The 18,135-nt window shown below is 35.2% G+C and overlaps 1 pseudogene; it reads right to left on the bottom strand.

Moving 5' to 3' along the window:
* LOC122135031 overlaps positions 1 to 13,916 on the bottom strand; it is a 46,369-nt pseudogene extending 32,453 nt beyond the window's left edge.
* Between the last annotated feature and the right edge of the window lie 4,219 nt (positions 13,917 to 18,135).

Genomic DNA, 18,135 nt, shown 5'->3' with positions numbered 1-18,135 from the left:
CGCTACAGCGCAAAAAACAAAAATTTCAGACATTTTTGGCCCGTAGTCGTAAACCGTTTGACGTAGACTCAAAAACTTTACATCGTTGTAATCCTTGGGTCAGTCCGAACAAAAAGTCTCTCCGAAATTTTTGCTCTACGGCGCACGTTTTTCCGCAAAAAATTGTGTTATATCCGAAACCTACTTTTGCGAACTAGTCCTAGGTTTTTCACCCGATCAGAACCAAACCACTGCAGAAATATTCTCTGGACACTCAATATCAATAATTATCAAAAAAAAAAAGTGTGAAATTTCGATTTTACGCGCGAAACAGTATGCCAAAAAGCGTCTATGCTAACGTTAGCCAAATGTTATTTAAGCTATAACTCTTGAACGGAATGAGCTATCTTCACCAAACTTAGTACACATATGTATAAGCTCAATCTTTGGTCAAATTAAAAAAAATTGCAGACCTCTGCCACTTGGGGGCGCTATAAGACAGAAAAAACACATAAAATTGCTATAACTAGGCAACCGTTGGCTCGATCAACTTGAAAATCGGTATGCAGTGTCTTGGTCTGAAGGGGCACAAGTACTTATGAGGAGATTTGCATATCTCAAAAAACATGGCCGTCATTGGCCAAACAAATTTAAGCACCTATTTGACAAGGTTAACGGAGGTCAATCGGAACGAAACTCGGTGGGCATGTACCACACAACACCCTAAACTCCTACAAAAAACAACAAAGAAATCGGCCACTAGTTGGCGCTAACGAGTTTTTTGGCTCTGTAATCACGTGGTGTTTCACATATCAACACAATATGCCATATCATTTGATAGATCTCCTCATAATGCACAACTTTGCCTCAAGAACCATTACTGTCAGTCAAATCGTTCATTAATTATTCATAATTATGTTAAAAACATACTTTTGCGAACTAGTCCTAGGTTTTTTTTACCCGAAAACATAAAAACCACTGCAGTAATATTCTCTGGACTCTCTAGATCAATAATTATAAAAAATTTTTGAATTTTGTCTTTTGGATAGCTATAACTGGGACATTTATTAAAGTGGTGTGGCCAAATATACCCAAAAGCCTATAAAACATAAATAAAATCTGACAGATGACAGATGACTCTTAACAAGCATGCGAAGTTTCATGGAGATCGGACCATAGGTGGCGTTATGGCTTCAAAAACAAGTCATCAAAAAACACAAGATTTCTATGAAAATGACCTCAAATTGTAGAACATGTTCATATATTCACACAAACACTAGATCTTCATATCATATGATAGAACTCCTCATTCCAAACAACTTTGCCTCTGGGCCTAATGCTGTCAATCAAATCGTTCATTAAATATTCACAAATATGTTAAAAACATACTTTTGCGAACTAGTCCTAGGTTTTTCACTTAATCTCGATCAAACCACTACAGTAATATTCTCTGGACTCTCTAGATCAATAATTAACAAAAAAAATGTTGAATTTTGTCCTTTGGTTAGCTATAAAAGGTTAATTTAGAAAAGGGGTGTGGCCAAAATACCCAAAAGCCTATAAAACCTAAATGAAAACTTTACGAAACTTGGTGAAAACATGTGTCAGATGACTCTGAACAAGCATGCAAAGTTTCATGGAGATCGGACCATAGGTGGCGCTATAACAGTAGAAAAGGGCTCAAAAACACAAGATTTATATGGTAAATGGCCTCAAATTAGTTGAAAATGCTCATATATTCACGCAAACACTAGATCTTCATATCATATGATAGAGCACCTCATTCTGAAAAACTTTTGGACCAATGTTGTCAATAAAACTGTTAATTAAATATTCAAGAATATTTTAAAAAGCTACTTTTGCAAACTAGTCCAACGGTTTAAGCTGAAAATCAATTAAACCACTGAAGTACAATTCTCTAGACTCTGTAGGTCAATAATTATCAAAAAAAAAAAAACAATTGCATTTGGACAATTATAAACCAGTCATTTTATAATATGTCCTTTTACATAGTATACCCAAAGGCCTATTAATACAAACAGACAGCCTACAAATTATCAAAACTGTGTAAAATAATGCATATTTTCATTCTAGAGAAGCATGCAAAATTTAAGAGGGATTGGGCAAAAAATAACACTCTAATAGTTATAAATTTTAAAAACATAGTGTTGTATGAGAAATTGCCATTTTTAACCACTAGATGGCAGCGGAAGATCACTAATGGGCTCATTCAACTAACTTAAACAGTACTGTTCAAAGGTTTCATGGATTCATGTGAAAACATTATAAAACCACTGTTATAACATTTAAAATCTCATTGAGTCAAAGTTTGTCAGCCATACATCCAGGTTGGCCGAGACCACCCCAAAGGTCTTAAAGTGCTTGAACCCCGGTAATTGCTGCTTGCAGCTTATTTAGGGGTTCAAGCCGAAGTGCGAAACCCTCTTGTAATTGCTGCTTGCAGCTATTATTATTATTATTATTATTATTATTATTTTATGCCCTAAAAACTGATCGTGCCCTAAAAGACGTGCAGACCAAACCGTAAGGCCTAGAGACTTGAAATTTGGCCAGATTGTAGAGCTCAATTTGGGGAGAACCTATCAAAGTCTCGACCCAATCGGCCTAACGGGGGCGCTACAGCGCAAAGTACAAAAATTTCAGACATTTTTTGCCCGCAGTCGTAAACCGTTTGACGTAGACTCAAAAACTTTACATCGTTGTAATCCTTGGGTCAGTCCGAACAAAAGTGGAGTCCGAAATTTTTGCTCTACGACGCACGGTTTTTCCGCAAAATTGTGTTATATCCGAAACCTACTTTTGCGAACTAGTCCTAGGATTTTCAACCGATCGGAACCAAACCACTGCAGAAATATTCTCTGGACTCTCTAGATCAATAATTATCCAAAACATGTTGAAATTTTGATTTTAGTGCGAAACAGTATGCCAAGAAGCGTCTATGCTAACGTTAGCCAAATGTTATTTTAGCTATAACTCTTGAACAGAAATGAGATATCTTCACCAAACTTGGTACATATATGTATAAGCTCAATCTTTGGTCAAATAAAAAAAAATTGCGCACCTCTGCCACTTGGGGGCGCTATAAGACACAAAAAACACATAAATGGCTATAACTAGTCAACCGTTGGTCCGATCGACTTGAAAATTGGTATGCATTGTCTTTGTCTGAAGGGGCACAAGTACCTTTGAGGACATTCGCATATCTCAAAAAACATGGCCGCCATTGGCCAAACAAATTTAAGCACCTATTTGAAGGGTTTAACGGAGATCAATCGGAACGAAACTCAGTGGGCATGTTCGACTCATGGACCTTAAGGTCTGTAAGAATTTTGAAAGAAATCGGCCACTAGTTGGCGCTAACGAGTTTTTTGGCTCTGTAATCACGTGCTGTTTCACATATCAACACAATATGCATATCATTTGATACATCTCCACATAATGCACAACTTTGCCTCAAGAAACATTGCTGTCAATCAAATCGTTCAATAATTATTCATAGATATGTTAAAAAACCTTCTTTTGCGAACTAGTCCTAGGATTTTCAACTGATCGGAACCAAACCACTGCAGAAATATTCTCTGGACACTCAATATCAATAATTATCGAAAAAAAGTTGAAATTTGTCCTTTGGTTACTTGTAACAGTGTCATTTATTAAAAGGGGTGTGGCCAAATGTACTAAAAAGCCTATAAAACCTAAACGAAAACTCAAAACTTTACGAAACTTGGTGAAAACCTATCTCAATGACTCTTAAGAAGCATGCAAAGTTTCATGGTGATCGGACCATAGCTGGCGCTATAACATTAAAAAAAGTCCTCAAAAACACAAGATTTCAATGGAAAATGACCTGAAATTGTAGAACATGATCATAGTTTTACACAAACACTACATCTTCATATCATATGACAGATCTCCTCATTCTGAACAACTTTGCCTCTGGGACTAATGTTGTCAATCAAATCGTTCATTAAATATTCACAAATATGTTAAAAACATACCTTTGCGAAATAGTCCTAGGTTTTCCACTTAATCTCGATCAAACCACTACTGAACAATTCTCTGGACCCTCTAGATCAATAATTATCAAAACAAAATTGAATTTTGTCCTTTGGTTAGCTATAACAGGTTAATTTAGAAAAGGGGTGTGGCCAAAATACCTAAAAGCCTATAAAACCTAAACGAAACCTTAAAACTTTACGAAACTTGGTGAAAACATGTGTCAGATGACTCTTAACAATTATGCAAAGTTTCATGGAGATCAGATCCATAGGTGGTGCTAAAAACAGTTACAAAGGTCTCAAAACACAAGATTTATATGGTTAATGGCCTCAAATTGGTTGAAAATACTCATATATTCACACAAACACTAGATCTTCATATCATATCATATGATGAGCACCTCATTCTGAAAAACATTTGGACCAATGTTGTCAATAAAACTGTTAATTAAATATTCAAGATTATTTAAAAAAGCTACTTTTGCAAACTAATCCAACAGTTTAAGCTGAAAATCAATAAAACCACTGAAGTACAATTCTCTAGACTCTGTAGATCAATAATTATCAAAAAAAAAAAAAAAAAACAGTTGAACAATTGCATTTGGACAATTATAAAAGAGTCATTTTATAATATGTCCTTTACATAGTGTACCCAAAGGCCTATTAATACAAACAGACAGCCCACAAATTATCAAAAATGTGTAAAATAATGCATATTTTCATTCTAGAGAAGCATGCAAAATTTAAGAGGGACTGGGCAAAAAATAATACTCTAATAGTTATAAATTTTAAAAACACAGTGTTGTATGAGAAATTGCCATTTTTAACCAATAAATGGCAGCGGAAGATCACTAATGGGCTAATTCAACTAACTTAAACAGTACTGTTCAAAGGTTTTATGGATTCATGTCAAAACATTATAAAACCACTTTTATAAAATTTAAAATCTCCTTGAGCCAAAGTTTGTCAGCCATACATCCAGGTTGGCCGAGACCACCCCAAAGGCCTTAAAGTGCTTGAACCCCGGTAATTGCTGCTTGCAGCTATATTTATTATTAGGGGTTCAAGCACGCAGTGCTGAAACCCTATTGTAATTGTTAGGATTATTATTATTATTATTATTCTTTATTATTATTATTTATTATTATTATTCTGAAAACTGATCGTGCAGACCAAACCGTAAGGCCTAGAGACTTGAAACTTGGCCAGATCGTAGAGCTCAATTTGGGGAGAACCTATCAAAGTCTCGCCCCAATCGGCCTAACGGGGGGGCGCTACAGCGCAAAATACAAAAAAAATCAGACATTTTTGGCCCGCAGCTCGTAAACCGTTTGACGTAGACTCAAAAACTTTACATCGTTGTAATCCTTGGGTCAGTCCCGAACAAAAGTGGAGCCCGAAATTTTACACTGAATATCAACAATTATCATCCGCAAAATTGAGTTATGTCTGAAACCTACTTTTGTGAACTAGTCCTAGGTTTTTCATCCGATCGGAACCAAACCAATGCAGAAATATTCTCTGGACACTGAATATCAATAATTATCAAAAAAAAGTTTAAATTTCAACTCTTACGCGAAACAGTACGCCAAAAAGCGTCTATGCTAACGTTAGCCAAATGTTATTTTAGCTATAACTCTTGAACGGAATGAGATATCTTCATCAAACTTGGTACACATTTGTATAAGCTCAATCTTTGGTCAAATAAAAAAAATTGCGCACCTCTGCCACTTGGGGGCGTTATAAGACAGAAAAAACACATAAATAGCTATAACTAGGCAACACCATTGGCCAAACCTGAAAATTGGTATGCAGTGTCTTTGTCTGAAGGAGAACAAGTATCTATGAGGACATTCGCGTATCTAAAAAAACATGGCCACCATTGGCCAAACAGAAATTTAAGCACCTATTAGAACAAGGTTAACGGAGGTCAATCGGAACGAAACTCAGTGGGCATGTTCGACTCATGGCCCTAAAGGTCTGTAAGAATTTTGAAAGAAATCGGCCACTAGTTGGCGCTAACGAGTTTTATGGCTCAGTAATCACGTGGTGTTTCACATATCAACAAAATATGCATATCATTTGATAGATCTCCTCATAATGCACAATTTTGCCTCAAGAACCATTGCTGTCAATCAAATCATTCAATTGTTATTCACAAATATGTTAAAAACCTACTTTTGCGAACTAGTCCTAGGTTTTTTGTCCGATCGGAACCAAACCACTGCAGTAATACACATCAAAAACTATACAAAAAAAAAAATCAAAAAAATTTCTTTGGTTAGCTATAACGAGGTCATTAAAACTTGGTCATTTTTAAAAGGGGTGTGGCCAAATATACTAAAAAGCCTATAAAACCTAAATGAAAACTCAAAACTTTATGAAACTTGGTGGAAACATGTAGCAGATGACTCTTAACAAGCATACAAAGATTCATGGAGATCGGACAATAGGTGGCGTTATAACAGTTAAAAGGGCATCAAAAAACACAAGATTTCTACAGAAAATCACCTCAAATTGTAGAACATGTTCATATATTCACACAAACACTAGATCTTCATATCTTAAAATAGATCTCCTCATTATGAACAACTTTGCCTCTGGGCCTAATGCTGTCAATCAAATCGTTCATTAAATATTCACAAATAAGTTAAAAACTTACTTTTGCAAACTAGTCCTAGGTTTTTCTCTTAATTTCAATCAAACCACTACAGAACGATTCTCGGGACTCTCTAGATCAATAATTATCAAAAAAATGTTGACATGTGTCAGATGACTCTGAACAAGCATGCAAAGTTTCATGGAAATCGAACCATAGGTGGCACTATCACAGTAGAAAAGGCCTCAAAAACACAAGATTTATATGGTAAATAACCACTAGATGGCAGTGGAAGACCACTAATGGGCTCATTCAGCTAACTTAATCAGTACTGTTCAAAGGTTTGATGGATTCCTGCTTAAACATTGTAATATCACTGTTATAATATTTTAAATCTCATTGAGTCAAAGTTAACGATTTTGTTCATACAGAAATATCAGTTTTTACAATTTTGTCAGATTATGATTAGAGTGAAACCTGAAAATGACATCTAAACTCTTAAAAGAAAAGACTTGCAATAAGTTTTGTATCACCTATCACTTACTTCAAATATCAAAATGTGTGTGCATGTATATGTGTGTATGTGTGTGTATTTGTGTATATGTGTGTCTATGTGAATATGCTTATAGAGCATTAATATACAAGTTTAATCATTTAATTTCAGTGTGTGTTGTGTGTCTGTGAGCCTATTCTCCATTTTGGATGTGTTTAACTGTCAGCCATACATCAAGGTTGGCCAAGACCACCTCAAAGGCCTTAAAGTGCTTGAACCCCGGTAATTGCTGCTTGCAGCTATATTTATTATTATTATTATATTTCAATCAAGTTTTCCTTTTTCCCCCATTGTTTAAAAAAATAAAAAAATAAAAAAAATATTTTTTAAATGTTAAAACTGACATTGGGTTTATTTAAAAAAAAAAAAAAACTTGCATCCCTTTCTTGCAATCGATGCTTATATCTATAGACTAGCAAATCTTACATGTGAATTTAAGAATTATTTAGTTAAAAAGCTGATTAAAAAAACTTGATTAAAATAAAAAAAAAAAGTTTAAAATGTAGTCACCATTTGCACCAAAGTAAACTGCAATTGCCACAAAAACAAATTATTAAGGCATTATTTAGTGGAAGGACTAGTTGCATGGCTAACTAGATACTTCAAGTTGTACTGTCGTTGTAAATGTGTATCTCACGTGCTGGCAAGTTTCCTGTATCAGTGTCAAGAAACAGCCACCTATACTGCAAAACTAATTAGGTACGGCAACACATGAGGGCCTCTGTAAGAAAGATAAGCCCCTTAATTAAGTGAACTTGGCCCAGCTACTAAATCATCTAAAAAAGCTGTTAAACAGAGCAACTTTGCCTGCAATTGTTGCAAACTTCGTTGTCTCCACTCCCTCCATTGACTTTGTGAATGCTTGCTTTTTCTTGGAGGAGGTTGTATTTTATTTTCTTAGTTGAATTATGCTAAATATCTTACACTTCTGGTCTCAGTTGGTAACATTTGTGATAGTCACTCTTAGAAATAAAGCATGTTAAGTGGCTCTTTTTCAACATAATTGGAAAATTTGCTTCATAAAAACAGCCATTTTTGTTGTATAGGTACATAAGCTAGAAATATTCATGCTTAAAATATGCTTACACATGGCCAGTTTGGTCAAGCAGATCTCATTTGACAGTCTTAGGCAGGTTTTAGGCACTTGGGAGATCGTATAAACCAGCTTAAAACTGGTTTTATGGTTCTTTGGATATGATAAAGGATCGTGTTTAGGGTTGCATGATTTGATTAAAAAATCATATTGTGATATGATTAAATATTTGAAAGTTCATGTTGTTAATGATTGTTACTCTTTAAGGGTGTTCACATTGAAATGAATTAAACTTAGACCTTATTTATTTGATCCAAAAGTGAAAAATACCTTTAATTGAATTGAAATCAACCTTTAATTCAACTTAAAACGATGATCCAAAAAGTGAAAAATGATAAAACAAAAATTCAAAACATTCAAAACCAACCTTAAATTCAATCAAATATAACCTTAAACCCACATCAAGATAATTTTTCCCCCACTTCAGCTAAAGATCCAAATGTGAAAAGTGTGGAAAAAGTGAAAACCAGTTTTCATTGCATTCACATTGAACCTAAAAATAAAGAAAGGTCAGTTTTATGTTTCCACTTCAGCTGAAGATCCAAAAGTGAAAGTATGAAAAGGTAAAAACCTGTTTTCAAAGCTATCACATTGTATGTGAAAGTGAAGTGAGATCAAATTTTTATTTCCACTTTCTATTCACATTGCAACTTTTTGAACTGCTTTGCCATTATAACAATTAAAAATGTTATATTACTGCAATCTAATGCTTTGTTTATTATTATTATTATTATTAGTAGTAGTAGTAGTAGTAGTAGTAGTATATAAAGTAATAGATTTATACTTAATTATAATAGTAATATATTTCTGTCATAATTCATATGTGTTCATACAACATTTCAGGCAAACAATTAAAAGTAATTGGTTAAACCTCCTAGATTTTATTTTGGTGGAAAACTATTAAGTAATGCTTCATCTGTTAACAATCATTGAACCTACAAACATGAGGTTTACATGTTTTTCCCCTCTGAAGGGGCAATAATTAGCTTCATCTCATTAGAAATGTAATTACATTTGTATGCAAAATATCTCTGTGTAACACAGGCTTCGTCAGTTTGCATAACATGATAGTATATGTGTAACTCCAGAGTTTTTTTTTTTTTTTTACCTCCTTATAATAACTCATTCATATCTGCATTAATATAACAGATCTGTCTCAGGCTTGATAGATAATGTTCGGAGACTTGGCCAATTCTCTGAAAGCGAAGCTCCAGAAATCAGCTGTTGGCGAAAAGAGGCATCAGGTGTTTTCATTCATTTCAACATGCAAATTGATCCTTGAGTTTTTACTAAGAGCACTCCATGTTAAAGATCTCTCTGGCATTCATTTATACATTTATTCTGATGTCTTGAATATTCATGAAATCTACTAATTAAAGTGATTTTGTCAAGTGTCTTTTCAGTACAGCGGCACAAAATAAAATAGGATAGTTATCAACTATGACTAGTACTATTATTAGGGGTCAATCAGCAAAGGTGTATAGGCATCTACTCTGATCATCAGTTTTTTCTTTTTCCTCCTCCTCCTGTTCTTCCTCTTCCTTTGCCCTTGAGTCTATGGGAGCCGTAGAATTGTATGGTAAAAAGTTGTAAAATGTGGCACACAGATAGAGGACAATCTGAACATTAACCACAGCCAGTGCCACCAGCTGTCCAAAGATTAACTTGTGTTGTTGCTAATAACATTTGAACCAAAAGGGCTAGAAAGAAAATAATTTTTTAGCTCAAGAAGTCGCTCCAGAAACTGAACCATATCATCTTCAGACCATGCTGACAAAAGTTAGGGGATTATTAATAATAATTTTTTATGGTGCTTTGTTTCCAGGTTATAGGACATTATTGGTTTGAAGCCATGTGGTGCAATGTAATGTCATTGTCTCTCCAAAGAATTCTGTCAAACTAAGCAGCTAAGATCTGCCGATGAAAATATGAAGCGACATTACCTTAATCCTGTTTCATGCCCAATTATCCTTTGTTTGCAATTGAAAGGCAAACTATTTGTTTGTCATTCGCACCTTTTGTTTAGTTGAATGGGCATTTGTGTGGATTCACATTAGCTGGAGTTTGTTGCTCACAGCCTTTTCAAGGCTGTCTGCTGAGCTCAGATCTGTTTTGTTTGCAGCAGGCCTGTGGTTGGCTGCCTTCTTTATTCCCTGTAGGAAGCCACTGAAGCGCTGGGTTTTTGACGGTCATTATATATCACTGTCAGGTAGGTCCGGGATTGGGCCAAAGGAGTATTTCGTTCCAGTGATCAGAGAGATTCAGTTCTGGAGTTCAGTGCTAATGTGACAGCTTTCACGAGTCATTTCCTGTTTTCATCCAGTGTGGTGCCAAACAATGACCCCAAAAGACACTTAAAGGGAGAGCTCACCCAAAATGGAATTCTTATTCTCATGTCATTCCAAACCTGTATGTCTCAGTGTTTTTTGGCCATACAATGAAAATCTATGGGGTCCAATGTTTAGTGTTTTTGGACCCGATTGAATTTCATATATATATATATATATATATATATATATATATATATATATATATATATATATATATATATATATATATATATATATAATAACATATAATATGTTCAAATTTTAAAAACATCACAAAAAAACACAAAAAAATTATAAAAAAAAAATATATAAAATCACTAAATAAATATGCATATATTTAAAATATGTTTTGGACAATTTGCATGTAGGCTACTGTAGGAAATAAAAAGGGAGAGCTCAGCCTTTTTATAACATATATTTAGCATATATTTAAAATATGTTTTGGACATTTTCAACTCTGAAGATGGATATTAGTTAGCACTATAGAATGTGTGATCAGCAGAGGTTTGTAACAGTGATTAGAATGAAATGTGTCCAGAATGTCAACATGCTTGAAAATCATCCTCATTTTTCTCAAACACACGAGAATTCCCTATGAGACCATTTTATCCATTGCAAAAAGGTCATTCTGAGCTTTATGTCCCCATAAAAGCTTCATTGTATGCTGATTGATTGAATTCTTGATGTCTTAGTTAAAATGAGTGTGCAGTGCATTGCTTTTCCAAAATCCCTTTTGGCTTATAACTCAATGCAAGTTCAAGTTTCTGAGATATAGATGCAGGATTCAAAGTAAAAACCTTTCCTCTAGTTTAAATCAGTTTGCTATGTTCATCGTCAATAAACATGCCAAATGGCCAACATACTGTGGCTTCACTGGAAAAATGTGTCTCTACCTAATTTTTTTCAAAACTACAAATACATACCTGTACATACAATTCACTGCAGTTTCCAGCTGAAATGAACAGTAATGGCCTTAAAACACCAACAACTTTTAACATGTAGTTGTAAAATTACTTGAGGACCATCAAAATAGAGTGTTAGGAGATTTTATCTGTTTAAATGTTTGCTTCTGTTAAAACTATTAATTAGGCTTAGGGTAGGGTTTAGTGTAGGCGCTGCATTAATTTTAAATGCAATAGAGCATTTTTTCATTTCCGAATTGGTGTGATATGTAAGGGTTAAGCACGTACAACAACCAACATAATAAAATGTTTCCAGATTCATGTTTGTCTGTTTCATGGGGAAAAATTACAAGCTTTTATTGCCAGTCACTGGACGTTTCTCTTTGAAGAAGAGAAGCAAAAAGCAACATAATATCATTTTTCTCAAATATATTATCATGTACACATGGGTTGCAAATGTCATTGTGGTTCCTGCATGTATTGTGACTTAATTATCCAAGACACCAATGCTGCTGCAGCATGTTTTTAGGAAGCAGGATTGAGTGCGTTCAAACCTGAATGAGATTTTCCAGCTCTCTGTAAATAATAATAATAATAATAATATATATATATATATATATATAATATACTGTATATATAACAAGTGGTGGAATCTTGAAAAACCTGGACATCACAAGTCATTTTAATTACTTTTATGGTGCTTTTCATATTTTTTAAGACCTCTATAGCCCCTGTTCGCATCTATGTCCATTCCAGTAAAAAGAGCAGCATGAGCATTCTGCTAAACGTCTCCTTTTGTGTTCTGTGGAAGAAAATAGTTATACCGGTTTAAAATGATATTAGGGTGAGAAATGATGACAGTTTTCTCATTTTTGGGTGAACTAATTGTTATCATTATTATTATTTTTTTTTAAACTCAGTAATTTATTTGTTGATTTTAGTTGATTTGTTTAAAGTAAATTTATTGCAAATGGAAGTGAATTTGAAAGTATTTTCCTATTTGTTTCTTACTTTGATTTATTATGCTCGTAATTCTCATCCTCTGAATTACTCTTCCAGTGTTCATTTATTTCCTCACTGGTGCCTGGAGCACTTGTGGCTGCACAGAGGTGTTGCCGGTGTTTTATTTTCCCCAATTTTTGCAGAGGGCCTCGTCTCTGTTCTCTGGACTCCTGACCCCACAGGATCCATACAGGCTTGTAGTCTACAAGACACTTTTTGATGTACAGATACCCTGAACCACTACCTAGCAAGGATGTGCGTTTCTTTAATGAATGGGTCGATGACATGATGCTCATATATTCATAAATATATAAAAAAATGGAATTCATATCAGTGATATTTTAGTATCATTTTTTATTATTTTTATTTTTATTTTAATATTTTAATATATTTTTAAGTTTTAGTAATTTTGTTGTGTTTATGTGGGGAGTATGGGATTACTTATTTTAGTACGTCCAATTAATTAAACTAAATGAGAATTTTTTTCTTGGCAAAAAACTGAAATAAGTTTTTAAAATAAATTAAATTGGATAACATTCCTTTTATTTCAAGTAACAAAAATGCTTGCTTGCTTGATTATAAACCTAAACAAAACAACCCTTAAGGCAAATATAACATTGCACTACATTTTTAGATGTCATGCAATATATATGTGTATATATATATATATATATATATAGTATGTATGTATGTGTGTGTGTGTGTGTGTGTGTGTGTCAAAATCATATAAAACCAATTTCAATACAAAAACTGGATTTCTAAAAACTTGTCACATGCATTTAGACTAGATTTCCAAAAGTAACTAAATAGTTTTTATTTTTCCATCACAATAAATAATGGTTTTATTAATTGTAAATTTCAGTTTTAGTTACACTATCAGTTTTAGTTACACTAGAACATCAATCAGAAAATCGAAAAAGTAAAATAAGTTTAGTTTTTTTATCTGTATTTTATTTTAGTAATGGCTAATTATTTATTTCAAACAATTTTTTTTTTTTTTCATTTATTTAATTATTTTTTTTTTCATTTATTTATTTATTTTTAGTTAAGTACCTGTATTCAAGGTATGAGGAAATCATTACTTTTTAGTTGGTTACACCACATGACATTTTTAGAGTCATTACATTAAACATTTTCTGAAAATGTTACAAAACCTTTTCTAAATCACACAAAACCAACTTCAATACAGAATGCAAGAACTTGCCACATGTTTTAAACAACACTTTCAAAAGTTTTTACTTTATCGTGGGCAATCCTAAATGTCATTGACCCCATATCACAATTCGATATGTACTGTTCTCAGGCTGCAGATTGTTGGCCGCATCTACCCATTTCTGGTGCTCAAGACTGCTGGCCAGGCCTGGATACCTTGCGAAAGGTGGTGGCACCTCACAGAACCCAGCTGCCAGTATTGGCTCCTGCATTGTCCAGGCCTCCATGCCCCTTAAAATGACTCCAGCACACAAGCTTTTGAAGCATCAGGCCTCACTGTGAGCGCTGAGCTGAAAACGAAGCCCAGTTATCACCCCACACTGACATAAGGCCGCTTATGGTCTTTTTTATGGTCAGTGGATCCAGTTTAAAGATCAAATCACCGCAGTGCTGGAAAAATCCACAGTTCGGTCTTTTATATTAGCTTAGACATGTTCAATGACTCTGTTAAAGAATACGCTGCTGTTACTGCTTCCAAAGATCCGGTCTATTCTCTTGGAAACTTTCGGACACAAATAATCTGGCAGGTTTTGAGAACCACAACCACCATAAGCTTTGCCTCTAGGCAGCTTCTGAAACTCCAGAGGAAATCCTTTATTATTTCCGAGGTTGTGCCGCAACTTTGAAACCTCAGCTCTGTTTTGATGCCCCTGCATAATATTTTCGGAATATTATCGAAAAAAGAAATAAAATAATAATAAATAAATAAATTGCTGACATGTCCAAAAGAAAATGTCGGCAACGACTGACTTGAATCTGAATATAGAGAGGAAGTTGTTGAAGTGGTTAAAGAGCTCTTTAGGGTTGAATAGAGCAGAAATGGAAAGTCTAATACACACAGGTGAACACATCGACAGCTTATTCTAATTCACAGATTAAATTGTTAATCAGTGTCGCGGCCTAACAAGCATGTCATTTGCTGGAAAATATTGGTGTTTCATCGTGAATGAATCTTTTAAGCAAACACATCTTTCTCTTTTTTTTGGTCCAAGTACTCATGAGTTCATCACATTTATATCTGCAGTGCGACATATTCCTCAGAGAAACTGGATATCATTGATATTGTGATATTCGTTTTTCTCGTTTTGTTACTGTTGTCCCGCAGTAGTTTCGATTTGAGCCATTCACCTGCTATAGGCTTTTGGTGTACTAATTGTGAAACCATGCACAGCTGTTCACTCCAGAGTGGATAAGTTGTGTATTTATTTGATTTCTGTGCGCTGACTTGGAAGTGTTCAGCCTCCTCGTGTGAAGACTGACTTGGATAAAGACCTGCAACTCTACCTGAGCAACGATACCAACAAGGCACTTAAGTGTCTTTTATTTAGCCTTTTACACACTCTCCTTTATGCCCTCTTTTTCACATCTTGTGTTTCCAATACATTCTTGTTGTCTATCAAGACCGCTCTAACATCAAATGCAGACGACAATGCAATTTTGCTAACCTGCGTCCTATCTGCACCTCTTCTACTGCACCTCTCTCTTTTTCTGTGGGTCTCTGGAATTGCCAGTCAGTTGTCAACAAAGCAGACTTTATTCCAGCAATTGCTTCTCAGTCTACTCTTAATAGGGGTATGCAGCAGAGCAAGTATTTGTATCTGTATCTGTAGCAATCACAAAATTATTTGTATCTGTATTTGGATACAACCGGAAGTAGGCGGGGCTTGAACCAGAAGTTTGTACCGTTACTTGAGAAGACCGTTATAATTTTTTTTTCTTTTTTTTGTAGTTATCGCTGAACAAATATGCTGTGTTTAACTGTAATAATTATTTTTTATGATTATAACTTTTTATTTAAATATCTTATTCTAACAGTCGATATGGTTGTGCTTTGGGCTATGTGAGTTCAAGTCCCAGCTTGGAGACCTTTCGTCATCCCATAAATAAACATTTAAATATCCTCTAATTAAAAAGATTCCCACGCAGTTTAGAAATATGGAAATTAATTTAAGTAATTTCCAGGAAATGCATGGAAAAAGACAACTGCAACACTGCTATTTTAATTGTGATTATTTCATTCATAGAGTTTACACTAATTTACTTTACACATTCATTATTGCATAGTAATTTTAGAGGTTTATGTAGAATAACATGATTTCCCTTGGCTCACCAGTTCCTGCGCAGTTTGGAAAAGTATGGGAAAAATATTTGTGTTTCGACTATTTGCCCTATGCAGTGTTCTAAAATATACAATTAATAATTACTAAAAATAAATTAATCATAAAAGCAACGAGATTTCATGACAGACGTTTAGTGTATCACAACATACAAGGTTCAAATCATTGACATTTAAATATACACAAATAGTAGAATGTGTATGATGTACTATCTTAGTTGATATTACTCTTGCCAAGCTCTGATTTCTGAGAGATGTACGGAGAGGCAACAGCAGTGTGGTTGTTTGATTTACGCTCATTTCATTCATATAGTTTACATTCATTCATTCATTTCACACTCTCATTATTGCATAGTGACTTTAGAGGTTTATGTATAATATTGCACTGATCCCCTGGCTCACCTGCTATCCGGCAAAGATGAGGAGTGACTGTGTCAGCCTCAGCTGAATATTATTCGGCAGAATTATTCGTTATCCATTATTTGTTTTGAAGCCATTTTCCGTGCCTTTCCGAATAAGGTATTTGGCTTCCGGCACACCCCTAACTCGTAGTATCTTGGGCTTGACTGAGACCTGGATTCATCCAGAAGAACCTGCTGCTCTCACAAACAACTTCTCTTTCTTTCACACACCCTGTCAGTTTGGGAGGGGTGGTCTTCTCATTTCTAACAATTATAAATACTCAACCAACTCTCCCCTATGTAAATAATAACTCATTTGAATCTCATATTATTATGGTAAAATATCCTATATAACTCCATGTTGTAGTAATTTATCGCTTTCCTGGTCAACTGGACACCTTTACAGAGGAGCTGGATGTGCTGCTGTCCTCATTCCCTTAGGATTGCAGTCCACTGCATAGTTTGGCAACTTCAACATACACCTGGAGAAGCCTTATGCTGCAGACTTCCATTATAGCTTAATTTGATTTCAAACAGTTTACCACCACAAGCACTCACAAATCAAGCAACCAGCTTGATTTAATTTACACATCCAATTGTATTGCAGATTTTGGTAAAACCGCTACCCATCTCAGATCATCTCTTTATAACATTTTACCTACATGCTGCTTCTGTGTGCCACCAACCCCTCTACCAGTTACTTTTAGATGAAACCTATGCTCCCTTTCACCCTCCCATCTTTCCTCTGTAGTGTCTTCCTCTCTTCCCTCACCCACCCATTTCTCATCTCTGGATGCAAATGCAGCCACTGACACTTTATGCTCCACTTTAACTTCTTGTCTAGACAATATCTGTCCTCTCTCCTTCAGGCCAGCACGTGCTACCCCTTCTTACCCCTGGCTGTCTGATGTTCTTTGAGAAAACAGCGTAAATCGAAATATCCGTCAGACCTGAGTATGTATCAGTCTTTGCTTTCATCTTTCTGTGCTGAAGTCCACACTGTCAAATCTTCATGTTTCTACAACAAGATCAACAGCGCTTTGGACACGTGATCTTTTCAAAACATTAAATTTTCTCCTCTGCCCCCCTCCAGCACCTCTTAAACAGCAGATGATTTTGCTATATTTTTCACAGACATATCTAAAACCATCAGCAGTCAGTTCTCCACTGCGCACACAGGAACTCAAACCAACAACATCCACTGTTTAATCTCCTCCCTCTTCTTCTTCTGTCCCCTCACTGAGGCAGAAGTATCAAAACTTCTCCTCTCCAGCCACCCTACAACCTGCTCTCTAGAGCCAATCTCTCCTACACTCTTACCAGCACTCACACATATCAACACATCTCATCTCACAGGCATTTTCCCCACCTCATTCAAGCAGGCTCGGGAAACCCCTCTGCTCAAAAAACCTACATTAAAAAACTTAAACGAAAACATCTACAGAAAACACTCTAACCAGAACGTTTTAACAAAAACACTTGAACAGGTTGTTTTCAGCCAGGTATCATTATTTCTTTCACAGAATAACCATTTGGGCATTAACTAGTCATCTTCAGAAGGGGCCATTCAACTGAGACGGCATTACTGTCAGTCACTGAAGCCTTGCAGATTGCAAAAGCTGATTCCAAATCATCAGTTCTCATTCTGCTGGATATATCTGCCACTTTTAACACTGAATCATCAGATCCTCCTGTCTGCCCTCTCATCACTGGGCATCACAGGGATTCCACTTCACTGGTTTGAATCCTATCTCACAGGCAGATCTTTCAGGGTGGCTTGGGGTGGGGAGGTATCCAAAGCACATTAACTGGTCAATGGGGTTCCTCAGGGATCAATTCTTGGACCCCTCCTCTTCTCCATATACACTACATCACTGGGATCCATCATACAGGCACATGTTTTCTCCCATCACCTACAGCTCAACCGGG

The sequence above is a fragment of the Cyprinus carpio genome, chromosome A22, assembly GCF_018340385.1.
Source record: "Cyprinus carpio isolate SPL01 chromosome A22, ASM1834038v1, whole genome shotgun sequence".
Lineage (NCBI taxonomy): Eukaryota > Metazoa > Chordata > Actinopteri > Cypriniformes > Cyprinidae > Cyprinus > Cyprinus carpio.
The sequence above is the reverse complement of the archived record's forward strand: the minus strand, read 5'-3'. Positions and strand labels throughout refer to the sequence as shown.